This window comes from Aptenodytes patagonicus, chromosome 9, assembly GCF_965638725.1.
Source record: "Aptenodytes patagonicus chromosome 9, bAptPat1.pri.cur, whole genome shotgun sequence".
NCBI lineage: Eukaryota > Metazoa > Chordata > Aves > Sphenisciformes > Spheniscidae > Aptenodytes > Aptenodytes patagonicus.
The window spans coordinates 19,309,587-19,326,210 of record NC_134957.1 but is presented as its reverse complement, the minus strand read 5'-3'; the positions used below and the strand labels follow the sequence as shown (position 1 = coordinate 19,326,210).

General features: G+C 38.0%; 1 protein-coding gene across 7 annotated transcripts in view; it reads left to right on the top strand.

The window, feature by feature from the left end:
• The window catches only part of TENM1 (teneurin transmembrane protein 1), a 940,180-nt gene that overhangs the window by 290,412 nt on the left and 633,144 nt on the right, over nucleotides 1-16,624 (top strand). The window lies entirely within an intron of this gene.

Genomic DNA, 16,624 nt, shown 5'->3' with positions numbered 1-16,624 from the left:
GCAATTCAATATGTCTGATGAGTGCAGACAGCTCAGCAGCAACACTAGGACATCTTTACATTCTGCAGCTGCGAAGTGTCAGGCTCTGGATCAGAAAAATGCTTTTTCTTGACTCACTCTGATGTTCTCTTTCAAAACATGACATGTGAAACTGCAGCTTCTGTTTCTTAAGTTCTCCAAGGCAAGAGGAAATATGTAAAAATAGAGGGTAGGTACTTGTGATTTTTGCACTGCTGCACATTTAGGCCCAACAGATGAGTTTACAGTGATATCTGTGGAACTATATTTCTGGACTGGTTTAAATAAACATAGCTCTAGGAAATCAATACAACTATCAGTATTTTTATCAGCTGAGAATCTGTTTTGTAAACCAAGTGATATTAAATTCAGTAATATAGGGCAGCTGTGAATACATGTTGAATTATACAAATATAGGCATTAGTGCAAATATATGCACTAAAAGTAGTCATCCTTATAGTTTTTGATATTACATATATATTTTGCAGATATTTTTTTTTTTAATTAAGAAAGATTGATGCTTTCTGAGTCTGTCCAGGGCACACAGTTTCAGTGTCTCTCATTAAGTCCTGCCGCACCACTTCTTTGAAGCATGGACAGAAATGCCAAAAAAATCATCAAGCGTAATGATTTTCCATCAGAATGGGCAAAGTGTGATTACAAGCAGAGCACCTGCAGTAAATGCATTGCATCTTGTATATCAGGGAAAGCACTTTTTGTCTTTACCACATTTTTCAAGGAAAAGCCATATTTAAAATTCAGCAACAGCCCCTCCTGAAATCTGTACTAACAGAACTGTTGAGCTGTGTTTAACAGCTGAGCTGAGCTTGTAGAACTTCAGCTGCGCCTAAGCAGGTGCTGTTGGAATCCCCAAACCTGGGTGCTGCAGAACAGACCGGATAGTAACTCACACAACGCCCGCTCACAACGCAACACGTCCAGCACGGCCACCTGAGGAGGGTGACAGGAGTTTCGCTGTGTGTCTGAATGCTGACTCCAGCTCGTCTTGTTACTTCATCTGAGTACAAGGGGCTATTGTTTCTTCTGCTCTGAGGTGCACTGTTAAAGCCTGCCCTTCCCTTCCATTGTGAAATTTTAAGTCAGGAGAGCAAGGATAGGTTAAGAGAACAGTTGACAGCTGCTATTTTAATGTCTTCACTATGACTCTTATCTACCACCGTGACATTCTCATCATGTATTCATCGTTTCCAGATTTGTCACAGTTTGTAGAAAAGTTTTTGCCATGTGAGAGCATGTGCAGATATGCAAGGGATCTCTAGCTGTACCCGGGAAGCCTGCTGGGAGCAGCAAGTATTCCGTACCTTCTGCTTTCGAAGGGGAAAAAGTGCCTCATCCTCACCAGTAGCAGTAAGCCATTATTGCTGTGCTACAGCAGTTGGTGAGATAAGATAATTATGAAGGCATTAACAAAATGCATACAAAATTAGTTGTAGCTCACAGAAGGAAAGAGAATTCAGGAAACTATTCAGAGTATTAATTTGCAGCCAATCCTGTCACGATTGCGGAAAGAGAGAGAATACTAATGAAGTGTGAATATGTCAAAAAGATGTAAAAAGAAGAAATGGACAATTCACTTGAACACAGTACATGTCCAAATAATAAATATTCTAGGCTGATATATTCAAATGTCACACAGCTGTAAAACAGTTTTGTTTCTGTGTGCACGCATGGACATATGAAGTTCAATAGTAAGATGAAATCTGGAAGCAAGTTCTTTTGAAATCACCCATCCTCTCAAAATCTCCAGAACTTATTGATTATAAAGCTTTCACTTTTATTAAATAAAGGTAATTAAAAAAATCAGTCCGGAACTCTTTCTATGAGGTTGCACTGTATGCATAGAGGATGCTTGCTTGTGGATATAATACTTCCCACATATTGCAAAGCCACACAATGAATGGGCCTCTGAACATGTACTGAATTTTGGCACGTTAACACCAATCACACCAGATGTATTCTAACGTTAGAGGCCCCTACTAAGCCAGGAATTTGTGTAAAACCAGGCAGTATTCAATCTAAGCAGAAACCTCTGCTACTTTAAAAGATGTGGGGTTTGGGGTTTTTTTTTAGAATAGCAGAAGTTCTTGGCTTTGTATTTTTAATAGGCAGGGTATTTTGATTTACATTACAAAGGTTAAAATTGTGTAAAGTAGGTGCTTTTTGAACTATCTGAACTACTTTGTTATGTATACATTTTACATGAATGTGAAACAAATACTCCATTGACTAGGAAACCTGTTTGCTCATTCTAATCCAATATGAATCTGGTTCCACACGGGAGTTCTTTATTTCAATTAATTATCATACTTGAGAAATTTTTGTAACTCGGCACAGAGATGCATTCCCAGATCTTCAGTAAGAAGAAATTGTCAGGTGCCCAGGAACTCACAAATATTTTGCTCAATCTTGGAATTTTTACTGCGATAGGATTTTATATAACTGTACAAGAGGACCATTACAATTAATTAGATGGCCACTACCTTATGCCTTTAAGCATGGTCTTTGGATAGCGTAATGCTTATATAAACTTTAATTTGCATGATGCACTGACTTACTACTCTGTGTAATGAACAGAGACAACATCTTGAGATACTTGATGAGATTTTTGGCCTCACCTCTTTGACCTTCCTTTATTACACCATTTCAGTCCACTTTTAAATATCATACTGTAGAATGCAGCACTTCAAGTAAGCCATTTGTGCAGCATGGAGAGGATTTGAAGCTGCAATAAGTAATTTTGCCAGTATGCCCAGCTAAGGTTTTTTTGCTGGTTTAACCCCAGCCGGCAACTCAGCCCCACCCCGCCACTCGCTCATTCCCCCCCAGTGGGATGGGGAGAGAATCAGAAGGGTAAAAGTGAGAAAACCTGTGGGTTGAGATAAAGACAGTTTAATAGGGAAAGCAAAAGCCGCGCACGCAAGCAAAGCAAAACAAGGCATTCATTCACTCCTTCCCATGGGCAGGCAGATGTTCAGCCATCTCCAGAAAAGCAGGGCTCCATCACGTGTAACGGTGACTTGGGAAGACAAACGCCATCACTCCGAACGTCCCCCCCTTCCTCCCCCAGCTTTATGTGCTGAGCATGACGTCATGTGGTGTGGAATATCCCTTGGGTCAGTTGGGGTCAGCTGTCCCGGCTGTGTCCCCTCCCAGCTTCTCGTGCCCCCCCAGCCTGCTCGCTGGTGGTGGGGTGAGAGGCAGAAAAGGCCTTGACTCTGTGTCAGCACTGCTCAGCAACAATGAAAACACCCCTGTGTTATCAGCCCTGTTTCCAGCACAAATCCAAAACACAGCCCCATGCCAGCTACTGTGAAGAACATTAACTCTACCCCAGCCAAAACCAGCACACAGTCATGGATATCAGACTATGTCTATAATGCAGTTATCAGGTATGACTGCACATTTAGATAGTTAAAAAATGTGAATACATAAATAGCTTGCCAAAGAATAATTTTTGGCTTTATTTACTTTTCATCCCATAGTGAAATACTGTAGACTCAACTGTTCTCCTGTTTGAGGTTATTTTTCTTAGTCCATGCTGCTTTAATGTTCTCAGACACTGTTCTTAGATTCTTAGCTTTGTGACTTTTACCATGCAACATGTATTCTTCATCACACGTTCCTCTGCATTTCTTCAAGTTAGACTGACTTCTTGTCAAACATCAAACTGGCATTCAGGATATTCGAATAGCTTGTTGGTAGTATGCAGTTTGGGCAGTTTCCCATTTAGCTGAAAGTCCATCTCCATATAAACTTGACATCCCTAAAACTGGGAATGATTGTAATGCGAAAGAAAAGAGTGAATTGAATCTATCAGCTCAGTTTCTGAATAATCTTCTGAGTAATTTCTGCTTCTTTTTTTTTCTGACAAACTAGTTAAATATCTTTAAATGGGTTAATTTTTAAGTGCATTTGAGAAATTTAACTTGAATTATGTTAGCGTGTACTATTTGAATATGTAACATAGATGAGTAAAAATCCATACTGTATAATTAAATCAATAAAGCATGGAAGTTTGTGGAAGGGAGAAGGACACTGAGAAACAGTGTTGAAATACTCTCTGATTAGTGATTTTGGTGATAACTAACAAATTGCCTGAAACATCTCATAAAGACTAGCAAAACTGGGGACAGGTGATTTTTATTCCGCTTAGCATACTTAGTCTAAGATCTGTTGCACATTCTCTTACTCATTTTTGGTCAATTCATCTTTTTGTGTCTTACCACTTGACAGCGTTCTTTATTCATAAAATACTCCTCCTCCTACTTCTTCACCAGATGGAGTAAGAATATGGGAATAACTGTTAGAGTGCCCTGTGTCCTGTGGAAAGTGAGGGAATGGGTCTTGTGGAAATACTGCTTCGTTGTGACGAAGAAGAACACGGACAGAATGGTGTAAGCAAGCCAGCATGGATGGCATACCACCTTACTGCAGTGCTCTAAAAAAAGTATGTTCATTACAGAATGGTTAATATGCAGCACACTTTTAAGAAACATACTTTCTGCCCTGCATTTCAGAACTGATAGTCACATAGCAGTCAAGTTCACATGCGACTCACATGTATGCTTGTGCAGGTATGCAGGGTACATCTCTAAATTACAGCATAAAGCAGTTCCCTTATCTTTACTTGTGGATTGTGTATGCATAATGCAACACGTTCTTGAAAATGTGTCTAACAACACTGCATGCATCATGCCTCAGGACAGAGAAAAAGAAGAACCTAGTGCTATAATGTGTTTGAAAATAAATCAAATTATTTATAAGGAAGATTGAGGACAAATTATTTTCTCCGGGTTTTTACCATAAATCATTCTGCTGAAACTACTTTGCTCACACACCTTGAATTTAGCTTAGTGATACTGGCACAATTTCTTTTGTTTTTCTAGTCAGCTGCTCTGTAGCACTTTCTGAATTTTGTTCAGTTGAGCCATTTTCAAGTATCGTTTTGAAAGAGATCATAATCTGACAGAAGGGGAAATAAAGACAGCTAGCTAGACTCTTCATGAAATAACCATGGCCAAGAAAGTCATTAAAGCAAATTAAAAACCAAACATGGTTTTCTCACTTCTTTACTAAATGCCAGAGTTATTCATCTCTGAAAATGGACAAACATAATCTCAGTCAAGCTGTCATTATGAAGAGGAATGGACAAGTTATAATTTGAATGCTAATCGAATTCCTATTTATCATTCTCAGCTGTCCTGGTTTGGTAGGCATACACCAACAAATTTAACAAACATTTCTTCTTCCAAAGAGCAAAGTCTATGTTTGCTTGTCTTCTCCATAAGTGATTTCTAACACACGCTATTAATGAAAGGCAAAATAAAATACAATAAAATGAAAAGACTGGGCTTGCTGAGGGCACATTTTGTGACACAATATTGACAGAATGCCTGTTTTACATATGAACAGAAAAGATTTGATGGTAAAATTAGTCTGTGATGGAGAGGGTTGCAGTTGTTTGACAACTGCCTTAGGTACTTGATGACAGGAAAAGAATGATCACAAGGATGAGTAAGACAAAGGTTTCGTAAACTCCTTCAAGATGCATAAAAATGCTTTGAAATCAGAATGTTTTTTTGATTTATTTTCTGTAGTGTCAGTACAAATACCATCTGAAGATCTGAAACTGCTGGTCAGTTATTTGATATTATGTCTAGTACTCTGTCTTGAGATTCCCATGCCTGTCTTGCTTTCCAGCGAAGTTCCTGTAAAACACCAACTTTAGATTTTGCTGTACTTTATTCAATTTGTTACCTTATGGGAGACCACTTTGACTTTCTTCCGGTTAAAAGTAGTTGTGATGTGTCATTTGGAAGTGCAATGTGTCTTGCAATGTGTAAGCTTGTTAACAAAAAATGGAAAAAAAAAAAGGGGAGGGGGGCAGTGGGGTGGTGAGGGTAGCGGTGGTGCTGTCTTTAGCTTTGTGATGTGATAGTGCTGCCTATTTCCTAGTCCTGCTGCCCCGGTGAGAGTGGGTTGCTTAAGTCTGTACGGATTCAAAGCCTTAACGATGGCTTAACAAAACAGCGCACATGGGCAATCTGGCAGCTACCTGTGACACAAATCTAGAACTGTTTTCCCCATCTCTGCTGTTGTTGTGTTACAGCTAGGCTGGGGTAGTCCAAGTCTTGGGCTATAGCTTTCTCCTGTATATAGTTACACGGTGTTCAGCACACCCGGACCTTGGGAACACAAGGTGCTGTATGTACTGCACAATAAACAGATAATAACAGCATCTCATGGTTTGATTACTTTGTGTCCTTTGAAGATAATCCTCGTTTCTGAGTCCGGATACCAGATAACCATAGGCCAGTCATACCCACGTGTAGCTGAAGCACTGCTGCCTGCGTTTTTTAGGTGTTGACATTTTGGCACAGAGAGGAGGCATGCACAAGGTTGTACAGCAGACTAATAGGAGTGTTAAGAATATATTGATGAGGTGCTGACTGTATAGCAAAACCATGTCTGCGTGATGGCAGTCCTGTGTCTCCTGTGCATCTTGCTCACAGTCCCTTAGAAAATACTGTCATTGTTCAGAGTTTGTCTAACTGCTTTACTGATGTTAGTATTGAATACTTTTAAAATCCTCCTCTGCTGCTGATATAGTTGACTTCTTTTTAAAAAGAACTTACTTGCTTTTAGCAAACATGTTAAACATCTTTTCTAATGACCATTTTGCTATCTCAGATCTTGCTGAGGATAGGCTGCCTTTTATCTTTGCCTTTCAAGAAATAACCTTGCCCTGAAACTTTCCCAGATTGAAAGCACGGATTTTAAGTGGTGATTTCAGGATATGGCATGCGTATAAGCAGCATTAATAACTATACAGCAGTGTTTGTCTTACTGGGCTAGCTTCAGGGATTTTATGGGTCACAAATACTGTATATTTAGGAGAAAAGAAAGCATTGATTTTGTGCCATAGCTGATGTTTGCCTTGCTTTTGGAGCTTTAGCCTAACCCAAGTAGGATGAGTGAAGGAATTTAGTGTCTTTGCTTCTAGTAGGAATTAATGCTTTAAAGTTTACAAGTTCGGTTTCTTATGCAATATCCTCCTTGACTTACACGGTAGAGATCAGAATGATTTACAATCACTGTTGGACTTGAGAATGATTCCCAGAAGTCAAAGCCCAGTAGTACTTCAATAAGCCACTGTAATAAGATATTTTATTATTATGGCTTTAAATGTCCTGCAGTGTACGGTAATTCAGATATAAAATAATTAAAGGCAATTAAAGACCATTATAGTAAGGATTACTTTGTGCTAATGACAGACTATCATTCAGGGAACATGATACCTAGTCAAGGTGGGAAAAGGAGCACATCTCTCAAGATTTGAGTGGGAAGAAGCCAAAAAACATGAGGACTTTTCCTTCATCATGCTCTCCTTTTCTTTAAGTATCTCCCCTAATTACAATATATCTTATAATTAATTAAACATTTGATTCATTAAATAAAGATGTTCATAATGTACAACTTTCTTCATGAAAGTGTATTCCTCAACACACAGAAGAAAAGAGACAATGTTTTGTGTTTTGCTGCTGATTTTCGATAGCATCATTTTATTAAATGTATCAAAATCAATAATGTTAATTTTACAACTCTGACAGCAAAACTTTTTAATAAAACAGGTCTTTTATTTACTTTTAAATGCAATTCAGGAACCCTCAAGAGTCAGTCAGGAGAGAAGGCACTCAGCTTAGGCTGCTTGAAAAATTTAGTACATACCAGATATTCCAAGTCTTGAACACTTGGGTTTACCATAGCCACTCCTAATTTTGTAGTATTATGTTTGAAAAAAATACATCTTACTGGTGATGTGACATCTGCCCTTGTGCAGAAGAAACAAAACACCCTAAAATTCTGACCTGTACTACTGTTTTCTCTAAATTTAGAGTAGGACACAATAGCTGGCTAAACGTGAGAGGCATGTTATAAATTCGGTAAACTGTTAATTTAATTTATACATAGCTGACTACGGCTTGCCTACCGAGTTACAGCAGTACTACGTGTCTAACAGTAGTAGAACATGTCTAATAGAATTACATAACTGTTGCTTCTTCCCCAAGAGCCCCAAAAAAGTACAGTTTGTGCCCGATATGTGAAAGCTTCCCTTCGGTCCACTTCAAATTATTATCGTACTTACTGCCCACTGCTGCGCCGCTGGTAACTCCTTCTTGACTCTTTCTTATATTGCAGAGACGCATGTGTAGAAGAAACATGGACAAATGTAAAATGGGTAAAAATTTTTTTACATACAACTGTGTATCTAAGATATTCCTTGTCAGGCTGTTGTCCTTCCGAGATCCACAGCTCTGTCTCTCACAGCAGATCGCTCTGCAAGAATCCACTCATAAAGTTCTCCAAATAAGCGATTTATCTTTTATAGATAAACATGAAAATAAGGGGTCTTGCAAATCTCCATCAGGAGAGTTGTACAAATGTTAGTGCATCCAACTGCTTTAATATATCATCATTGAAAAGAATTCAGTTTTACCAATCTGAACGCAAATAACATTGCCAGAACCTCCCTGTACAGTGATGCTGGAGGAAAATAAGATTTTTAACACATAAACATTGGAACCTAATTCAAAAAATCGTTAGTCCATGAAGAATGCAAATGTGAACGTAGTTTTTATGTGAGGCATAAAGACATATGTATCATTTAAATATTACTCTTTATGTGAAAATAAGTAGTTTTGCTGTGATTTCTTCCTAGCAGCCTTAAAATAAAGTGATTGCTTCTCCTTCAAGAAGTTTTTCAAACAAAAATGATAATAGCTAATCCCTGCAAATGGGCAGTAATTGCAAATTTTGGCAATACTTGTGAAGAGGACCTGTGTATGGAATTCTCTCTGGAATATTTTTGCAATCTCAAAAGAACTCTAATTTCCAACGCTTTGTGTAGTATGAATGGCTGACTCCTATGGAATAAAATCCTTTCTGTATCCATTTTTTCTAAGCTGCAAGACCATGACAGAGAGTGGCAAATTCATAAACTTCCAGAAACTATTATTTAGATTTGAGAGATGTGAAGCATCCAGTGCAAGAAAGGTTACCGAAGTTTAAAACATAAGTAAGAAAACTGTGTACATAAAAAATTTAAAGCAATTGAGAATATTTCCAAGACTTCTTCGTGATGCTCCATTTACCTAGTTTTGGGCACTACTGCAGAAGGTATATCTGCTCCAAAGTCCTGTACATCCTTCTATCTGTTCAGGATTTAACATTATCTCCTGGAAGGGAACAGCACAGCCACTGTTTAAGGATCTAAACATAATAAAACTTACACTGAGGTGAAAAGAATCAGTTTTTCTATTTTTATAGATGAAAGAAAGTGAAGCATTATCTTACTGCGTTAAAAGGCAATACATGTAAACCATTTAAATTGCCACTATGTCAACCACAAAAGCTCTGTCCTTAGATCATGGTACCGGTATCCAATTCCTACAGTAAATCTTCAGGCAATCACTGTTCCCAGAAAATCCTTCCCTTATTTTGTAAAGAGTCAGGAGTCTGGAAGCTGATTTTTTCCCTTTAGCTGAAGAAATGGGGATGGGAAGCAAATGCTGGATTCATTGTTGTTCCCGACAAGAGAATGTGTGCTTATCACTATAATCACAGTTAAGAGGAGGCTGCAGTAGCTGAAGGAATCTCTTTATATCTGGTAAATTTTATATCTTCAATTAGATTTTGACTTCCCTACTCTTGCTTATATGCAAAAGAAATTACTTTACTCTTTATTGATTCAATAATAAAGGGAAAAATCTCTTTTAAAATAAGAGATTTTTTTATTATAAACCAAACATCATACTGCTGTATTTATTTAGTTAATTTGATACCTATCTGTATTAACATTTTTTGTACACTAGGTTGCTTTGCAGTGTTAAAAGCAAGGCTAAATAAGCTTTGAAAAACCTATTCTTTAATTGATAACTGCAGGGTCTCTAGTGAAACTCTCCAGGTTCTTCTGGCTTACACTTGATTTGCTTTAATAAGGGTTATGGGGAAATAAAAACTATTGAAACTCCATTTTAAAATGCCTGGCAACAGACAGGTGGAAAAGACTTAGAATTACTATTTTTCATTACTGAGGGCCCCTTAGGACTTCACTGGAAAGAATCCTGTCTGCCCCAGATAAGAGTCTCCCAGCAGTCTAATGTGCCAATCAGTTGCGCTCAGCAGCCCGGAATCATCATATTGCAGCTATTGAATAGTTCCAGACCATATGCTCAGAAGGATGGGAAATGTGATATGTGTCGCACTTCCAAAGAATGATGATGAAGAGCATTAATATGCTGATGAAGAAAGAAAAAAAAAAAAGAGAAAGAGAAAAATCTTGAGGAAGCAAACCCACCTGTGTTACAGAGCCTGACAGATATGCTGCACTAACTCTTCCATTTCATATGTAATTATAAGTTTGAGTTACCATGAGGTCTACATCACACTGAATTACTTGGTCTCTTCCTCTCTTCTCCTCTGCTACTATGTTCTCTCTTTTGATTTTTAAGAGAGAAAAGAGTTAAATCAGAGTCCAAATATCTACAAAAGAAGCAATGAACGTTTTATCCAGCTGGTAGCCTGGAAACTATTTGGGTGCATTTGGGGTCTAATTACTTTACAACAACAACTGAGTGTTGGACCAAGTACGGCTCCGTTCATCTTAAATGACACACTAGTAGCTTGAAGGAGGAATGCTAATGAAGGTTCTGAGAAAATGGGAAAGCAGTAAGAAAATGCATTTTAATATAATATAAATTTATCCTTTCTAAAACAAATGCAGTGATGTCATCGTGTAACATACAGTATGGTAGCAGATGGGTAAACGAAAAGTGGGTCACAAGGAGCTGATCTAGCCAGCTTTTTTCGGGTGCCTCACCCAGCAATCTCTAATGCACAAAACTGTAGAGCAATGAAGAGTTGGTATAAGCAGCTGAAATTCCAGTGACTTCCATATTTACCATGGACAATCTTCACGTCCCTCCAATTGTTTATAAATTCTACTAAGCTGTATATTGGAGGAGCAGAAATGTAATATGGGAAGAATTCCAGATCCATCGTTTAAAACAACCAAATAAAACATCTCGAATTAGCTGTGCAAATGAGCTCCTTTAATCTGTTAAAATGAACGTGCCCTCTGAGGACACAGGGAATTCTGAGTCACCCAAAGAATAATTTTTAGTTTAAGCTAGTCATACCAATGTCTTAAAGTATATGTATGTATTTCATTACCTTCTCTGATATCTTTATGGCAGTAATTTTCCGTAACATAGACAAAAATGCACTACATTTGCCAGGACTGTGAGGCATAACAGATTGTACAGTGTGCTTTTCTAGAGAGTACTGAAATCAAATTCACAGATTCAGGCAGCTTTTAAGAACTGGGTTGTCTGCATTCTGAATAGAGGTCTTAGTTTGGGAGGATGCTCTCATTTTCCTTTGTCCTTGTAACAAAAGTCACTGATTAACAATGCATTCAATTGTTACGAGATAAATTATGGGATGTTTCACATTTATTCTTATTAATGTCATCCCTTTGGCTTTCTGATTACTCATAAATTTTCCTTAGTACTTTTCTGTATTCCAAAATAAAATTTAATGTTATGTATTTTGTTTCAGTCCATACGAGGTTAAGTTTCAGCCTAGTGAAACTCAATGAATATTGGCTCTGGTTGTACAGAGAAGAGTACAGTGTATTATTTTTAAATATAAAATCTTAACGTAAGGCAGATTCTTTCAAAGCAACACCTCCCTCTGATTTATGATCATTGTCATTTGGTTACGATTCAGAAAAGAGATGCCCAAATACTGATTTTGGATCAAAAACTTGTACCAAAAGCCTGCAAAAGAATAAGCTTCATGTGTTTTGGTTTTCTTTCTCTTTTGAACTGTGCTTGTACCATTTAAGAGAGACAGTCGTGTATGTCCATTCTGTTCCTTAAGATTTACAATACTATTATTAGACCTAAGTTAACTTTAGTGATCAGCTAGCTATGGTGGTTTTATTTTTATGGATTATTACCAGAGTAATTGTTCTGTATTATACGGACAGAAAAAAGGCACTGTAACTTTCTGTAGTATATACTACATGTCCAGGAGAGTATCTTGCTTGCCATCAGTATCACTGAGGAAATATTTTGTCTCTCCCACTTCATGTTTTCTTCTTGGCCTCTAGTATTAGTTTACGAGAGTATCTTTTTAATTTGTATGGGGTGAAAGTGCCTATAATTATGAGTGATACAGAAATCAAGCAACGGAGTCTTCTACTTTAGATGGTTTAGAAAAACACTTGGAAAAGTAGGTTTTTCTGTCTTTAACTTATTCAGCAGTGTTTATTTTCCCGCTCAGGTCCTTGTTTTCAGTTCTTTGCAGACTTCAAAAATGAAGTTAACTCTTGCATTCTCTCTGCTACACTAGCAAATTTCTATTTCAAACCAGTGAACAATACAACTTATTCATTACTAAATGTTTTTTTGTCTTCTGTAGATCCAGATGAGGGAGACACCTGACTTTCTTAATTTGTACTTTTCAACATTGCTGTCTCATCAAGTACTTCTCAGAGATGTGAAATATCTAGTTTGAAAAAGTCAGATGTTTCACCACGAAGTATACGTTTGTTTTTCTTACCACAGCTGATACAGCTGGTACGTATTACTGACTTAAAGCTGAATTTTCAGGGTGCAATTCTCAGAATCTCTTCAGCATGCTGGTGAACCTTCCCTACCGTGTCATTTTGAGGTTGCAGTCTGCTGCTTCTTGCGCACTTCCACAGAATGAGGTTGATTTGGTTTTGGCAGACAGAGCAGTGATATTGTGTCAAAATGCCTGGACTTAATCTCTGTGGCTTAACACGTAGACCATGCAACTGGTATTAAATGTTACCTTCCTTCACACTTGTTCACTGCAGCCAAACAAAACCTTGTCTTTAGCCAGAGCAAATACAAATGTTATACTTGCTGTAATTAGTTTTTTAAGACTAAAGAGTACGAAGCTGGCTAATAAAAAGTGGAAACTGTGCAGGCAGTTTGTGTGCTGACAGCTTTTTCTGGAACAATGATTAAAGGCATTAAATTCCAGATCTGATCAATATAAAAAGTACTCCGGCTGTTGCTGGACCTGGCAAACGTTTTCATCAGATTTGGTTTCAATCTGTAGTGAGCTGTTTACAGAAATAATTTCTAAATGCTTCTCCTGTCAAAATGAAATTTTTATTCTTTTTGATAAAAAATGCCTGTCTCCTCAAGTGCATTATTTAAAATTGAAAGAGAAACCTGTTTTCTTTCAGCTCCTTTGAAAACTCCGTAAGAAAGTTTCTTTAAATAAAATATATTCTCTTTGATTCAAACAGGTCTGCTTTCCACACTTAACAAAGTATCATCGTAACACTACAGTTTTTAATTCTATTTCCATTATTACCTTAACTCTAATCCTACCAGAGCTTCCTATGTGACTGATTCCTTTATTAGGAATGTGGCTTTCTCTTAAACAAAAAAGCTGAACCATAATTTTTAAATTTGTTGCACACGTGTTAAAAAGCCAGCTGCATCGCATAGCCCCAGATAACAGCTACCGAGCAGGAACTCAGGTACCAGAACCACACACGGCCACCCGTGTGGGCTCCCTTAGGGGCTGCATCCGTGCTTCCCTACCCATCTGAGCCAGAGCTATCGCTATATTCTGGAGCTGAGTAGCAGAAGGACCTTGGTCCCCTCTGCGTTAGCGAAAAGCGTATTACGTTCACCCTTTGCACTGCACAGCTGCACAGAAATGGCAGATATTAAGCCGCAGATGTAAAGCAGGAAAACAGCAGTTCAGGGGAGCTGTTCCGTTCCAATCAAAATTTTCAGACCTCGATGCTTGTTCCCTTTTGGTTTGAAATCAATCTGTTTGTCCTTATCTTAAAATTGTAACATTCTGCCTTCCTTGCCCCTCAGCTCCCATTTCTTCTTGCTGCTGCTATTTCATTGCAGTAGTCCATCTTCCTGACCGCTTTCTCTCGCTTTTGACTTTGCTGGGAATGTGGCCTGGCACGAGACCAGTCATGCCTTTCTGCCAGTTCCTTCTTCGGCTTTATTTCACCAGTCAGATGTAAGTTTGATTACAGTAAGTGCAGTTATTGATACATTTGCTTCATTTTGAGATTGGACCGTCTCATTTGGCAGCTTTTGAAGCCTAGCTCAGATGGTAAACTTTTTGTAGCAGGGATGAGGTTTGTGTTTGAAGGTGCCAATTACATATGAAATAAATTAATGCAATTCAAACTGTGTTCTCTTTTCAAGGTGTTTCATTATTTAGCCAGAGAATTGAAAGACTTCAACAGGACATAATAGAACTTTTTTTTTTTTTTTAGTTACTCTAGGTCAGCCTAGATTGGGGTTACTTTATGAGTGCGAAATGAGACGTTAAAAGAATTAGCGGAATATGTTGTCTTTTTTTTTTTTCCATAAAAAGAGTAGCAAGTGGGGTCATTCCTCTATTTATTTAATATTGAAGTAGCGTGACTTTTTACTTTTTCTTCCTACATGGAGAAGGAGGGATCGTGACTCACGCTGTTACCAGAGCATTAACGCTTAGTGATACAGATTCCTTAATCATTCTGATTTGGAAATGAGAGCTATCAAAGCAGCAGTTTAGTCCACGTATTCAACAGGCGCAGAATTGACCATTTGGCCACTGAGGTATGCAACTGTGGTGTTTTAGGAAAGACACCCTTTTGCTTTTCAGTAATTTTGTGCTTATTCTTTATTCTTTTGATTATAGAGCCATACAGATTTAGATTAGATTTAGGGGGTAAACAAGGCTTCAGGGAAAGATCACTATGATAGGCATCGACAGAGTGCTAAATATGTAGAAGTTTTCTGTAAGATGCAATGAAAAGTTGCACTGCTCTGTTGCCTACTGTTCACCTCCCATTTCTTCTAGCTACTTACACGCTTTCGTCCTTCAGGAGGTAAGCAAGATGCTTTTTCTTAGTCTGAACTGCTCATTCACTTGTTGTTACTCAAATAGTTTGGTCAGTGATGGATCAAACTGAGTACTAGGGAGCTACTTGCACTGGTAAATAAGATCTGCACCCCATTGTTAGGCTTTCAGCCATTGTTTTAACTATTTGACCAAATGTGAGATAGGCAGGTGTTTGCAATGTTTGGCAAAGTGGATAATTGAATGGGCCCCTTCAGACTCTGCAAAATAGCTGTCTTAAATGTTAATGTTAGTTTGTGGGATAGCTTGTGTATGTGGGCAGAAGGGGGAGTGCAGACATTATCAAAGATGAATTTGTTTTGGCGTATTTGGTACCGTTTTAAAAGCATTTTTTCCTCACAAGTGAATTGCATACGGATGATAGGTTATACCATGGTGTATGCATTCTTTCTTCACTCTGCTCAACACTACACCTGATAGGAGTGTATTAAGCAAAGTGACAATCAGACAGAACTTTGTTTTGTCATTCTTTCGCAGAGAGATACAATGACTACGGTAGAGTTTATTTGTTTCTAGAGAACATTGTGCCTGTATGTTTGTTACGGAAGTCGATATGAATGGATGTGCTCTGTTCTTGGAACGAAAGGCAATAAGATTTGTCTCCCCAGGCTGAGATTGAGTTCCTCGGTCCCGGAGCACCCTGAGAGTACTTTGCCTCCCGCACAGAGGAGAGATGTTTAACCCTAAAGGAAATCCCGTTGTGTAGGAGAAGCAAACTTGTCACTAGGCTTTGTCCCGACCTTATGGTCATCAAATGCCCTGAGCCCAAGCCACGGGTACTGTTAGTAAGGACTAGGACCTCAACCTTAGCTGAATATTCTGTGAGAAACTACTTTAGATGGAAAAGTTTTGTGTGTTTTTCCCAGTCAGTGTTAGTAAGGAAGGATAGTGAGATGTTTTAGACCAGCTGGAGTTTAAAAACTGTGGTAACAGAAGTTTTGTTTTGACCAGATCACCAATGGGTGATGTGAAACTGTCCAATTTGGTCTATGCTTAAATGTGCCATTCGATATCACTAGTGTTGTCTGCTCACATCAGAAATGGAGCTCTCCATTATATGCACATTCACCACTGTAATATCATCTGTGTATGTCGACATGCATACCCTTCTCTAAGGGTAAATTAGGTTTTTGGGTTTTGTTTGGGTTTTTTTAATGCTTTTAGTGTTGTTTTTTTCACAGAATCTGACCTGTAAAAATATATCTTTTTGAAACAGGAGCAGTGACAATGAAAAAAACGATGGTTGCCTTGTTTTATAGAAAAAGATGCCTATTGTATAGCAGCTTAGTCAGACTAATTCAGTCCAAGCTCCAGCTGAAAGGAAGACCTTTAAATAACATATGTCAGGTTCTGCTGATTTTGTTTAAGAGAGGAAACAAATGAGGGTCAGCAATATTTTCTTACAATTCCAAAACTTATAAGTCAAAACATTATTATCTGTCTTGAAATTATGAAGTATCCTGTTATGTATTTACCCTATAACATATTTGTAAAGGTACTTTATATAGCTCATGTAAATACTATGTCATGATAAAACATGATTTCAAAGATAAGCTGGTCTTAAATGTTAATAGTTTAGTTCACCCTAGCCAGATGAAGACTG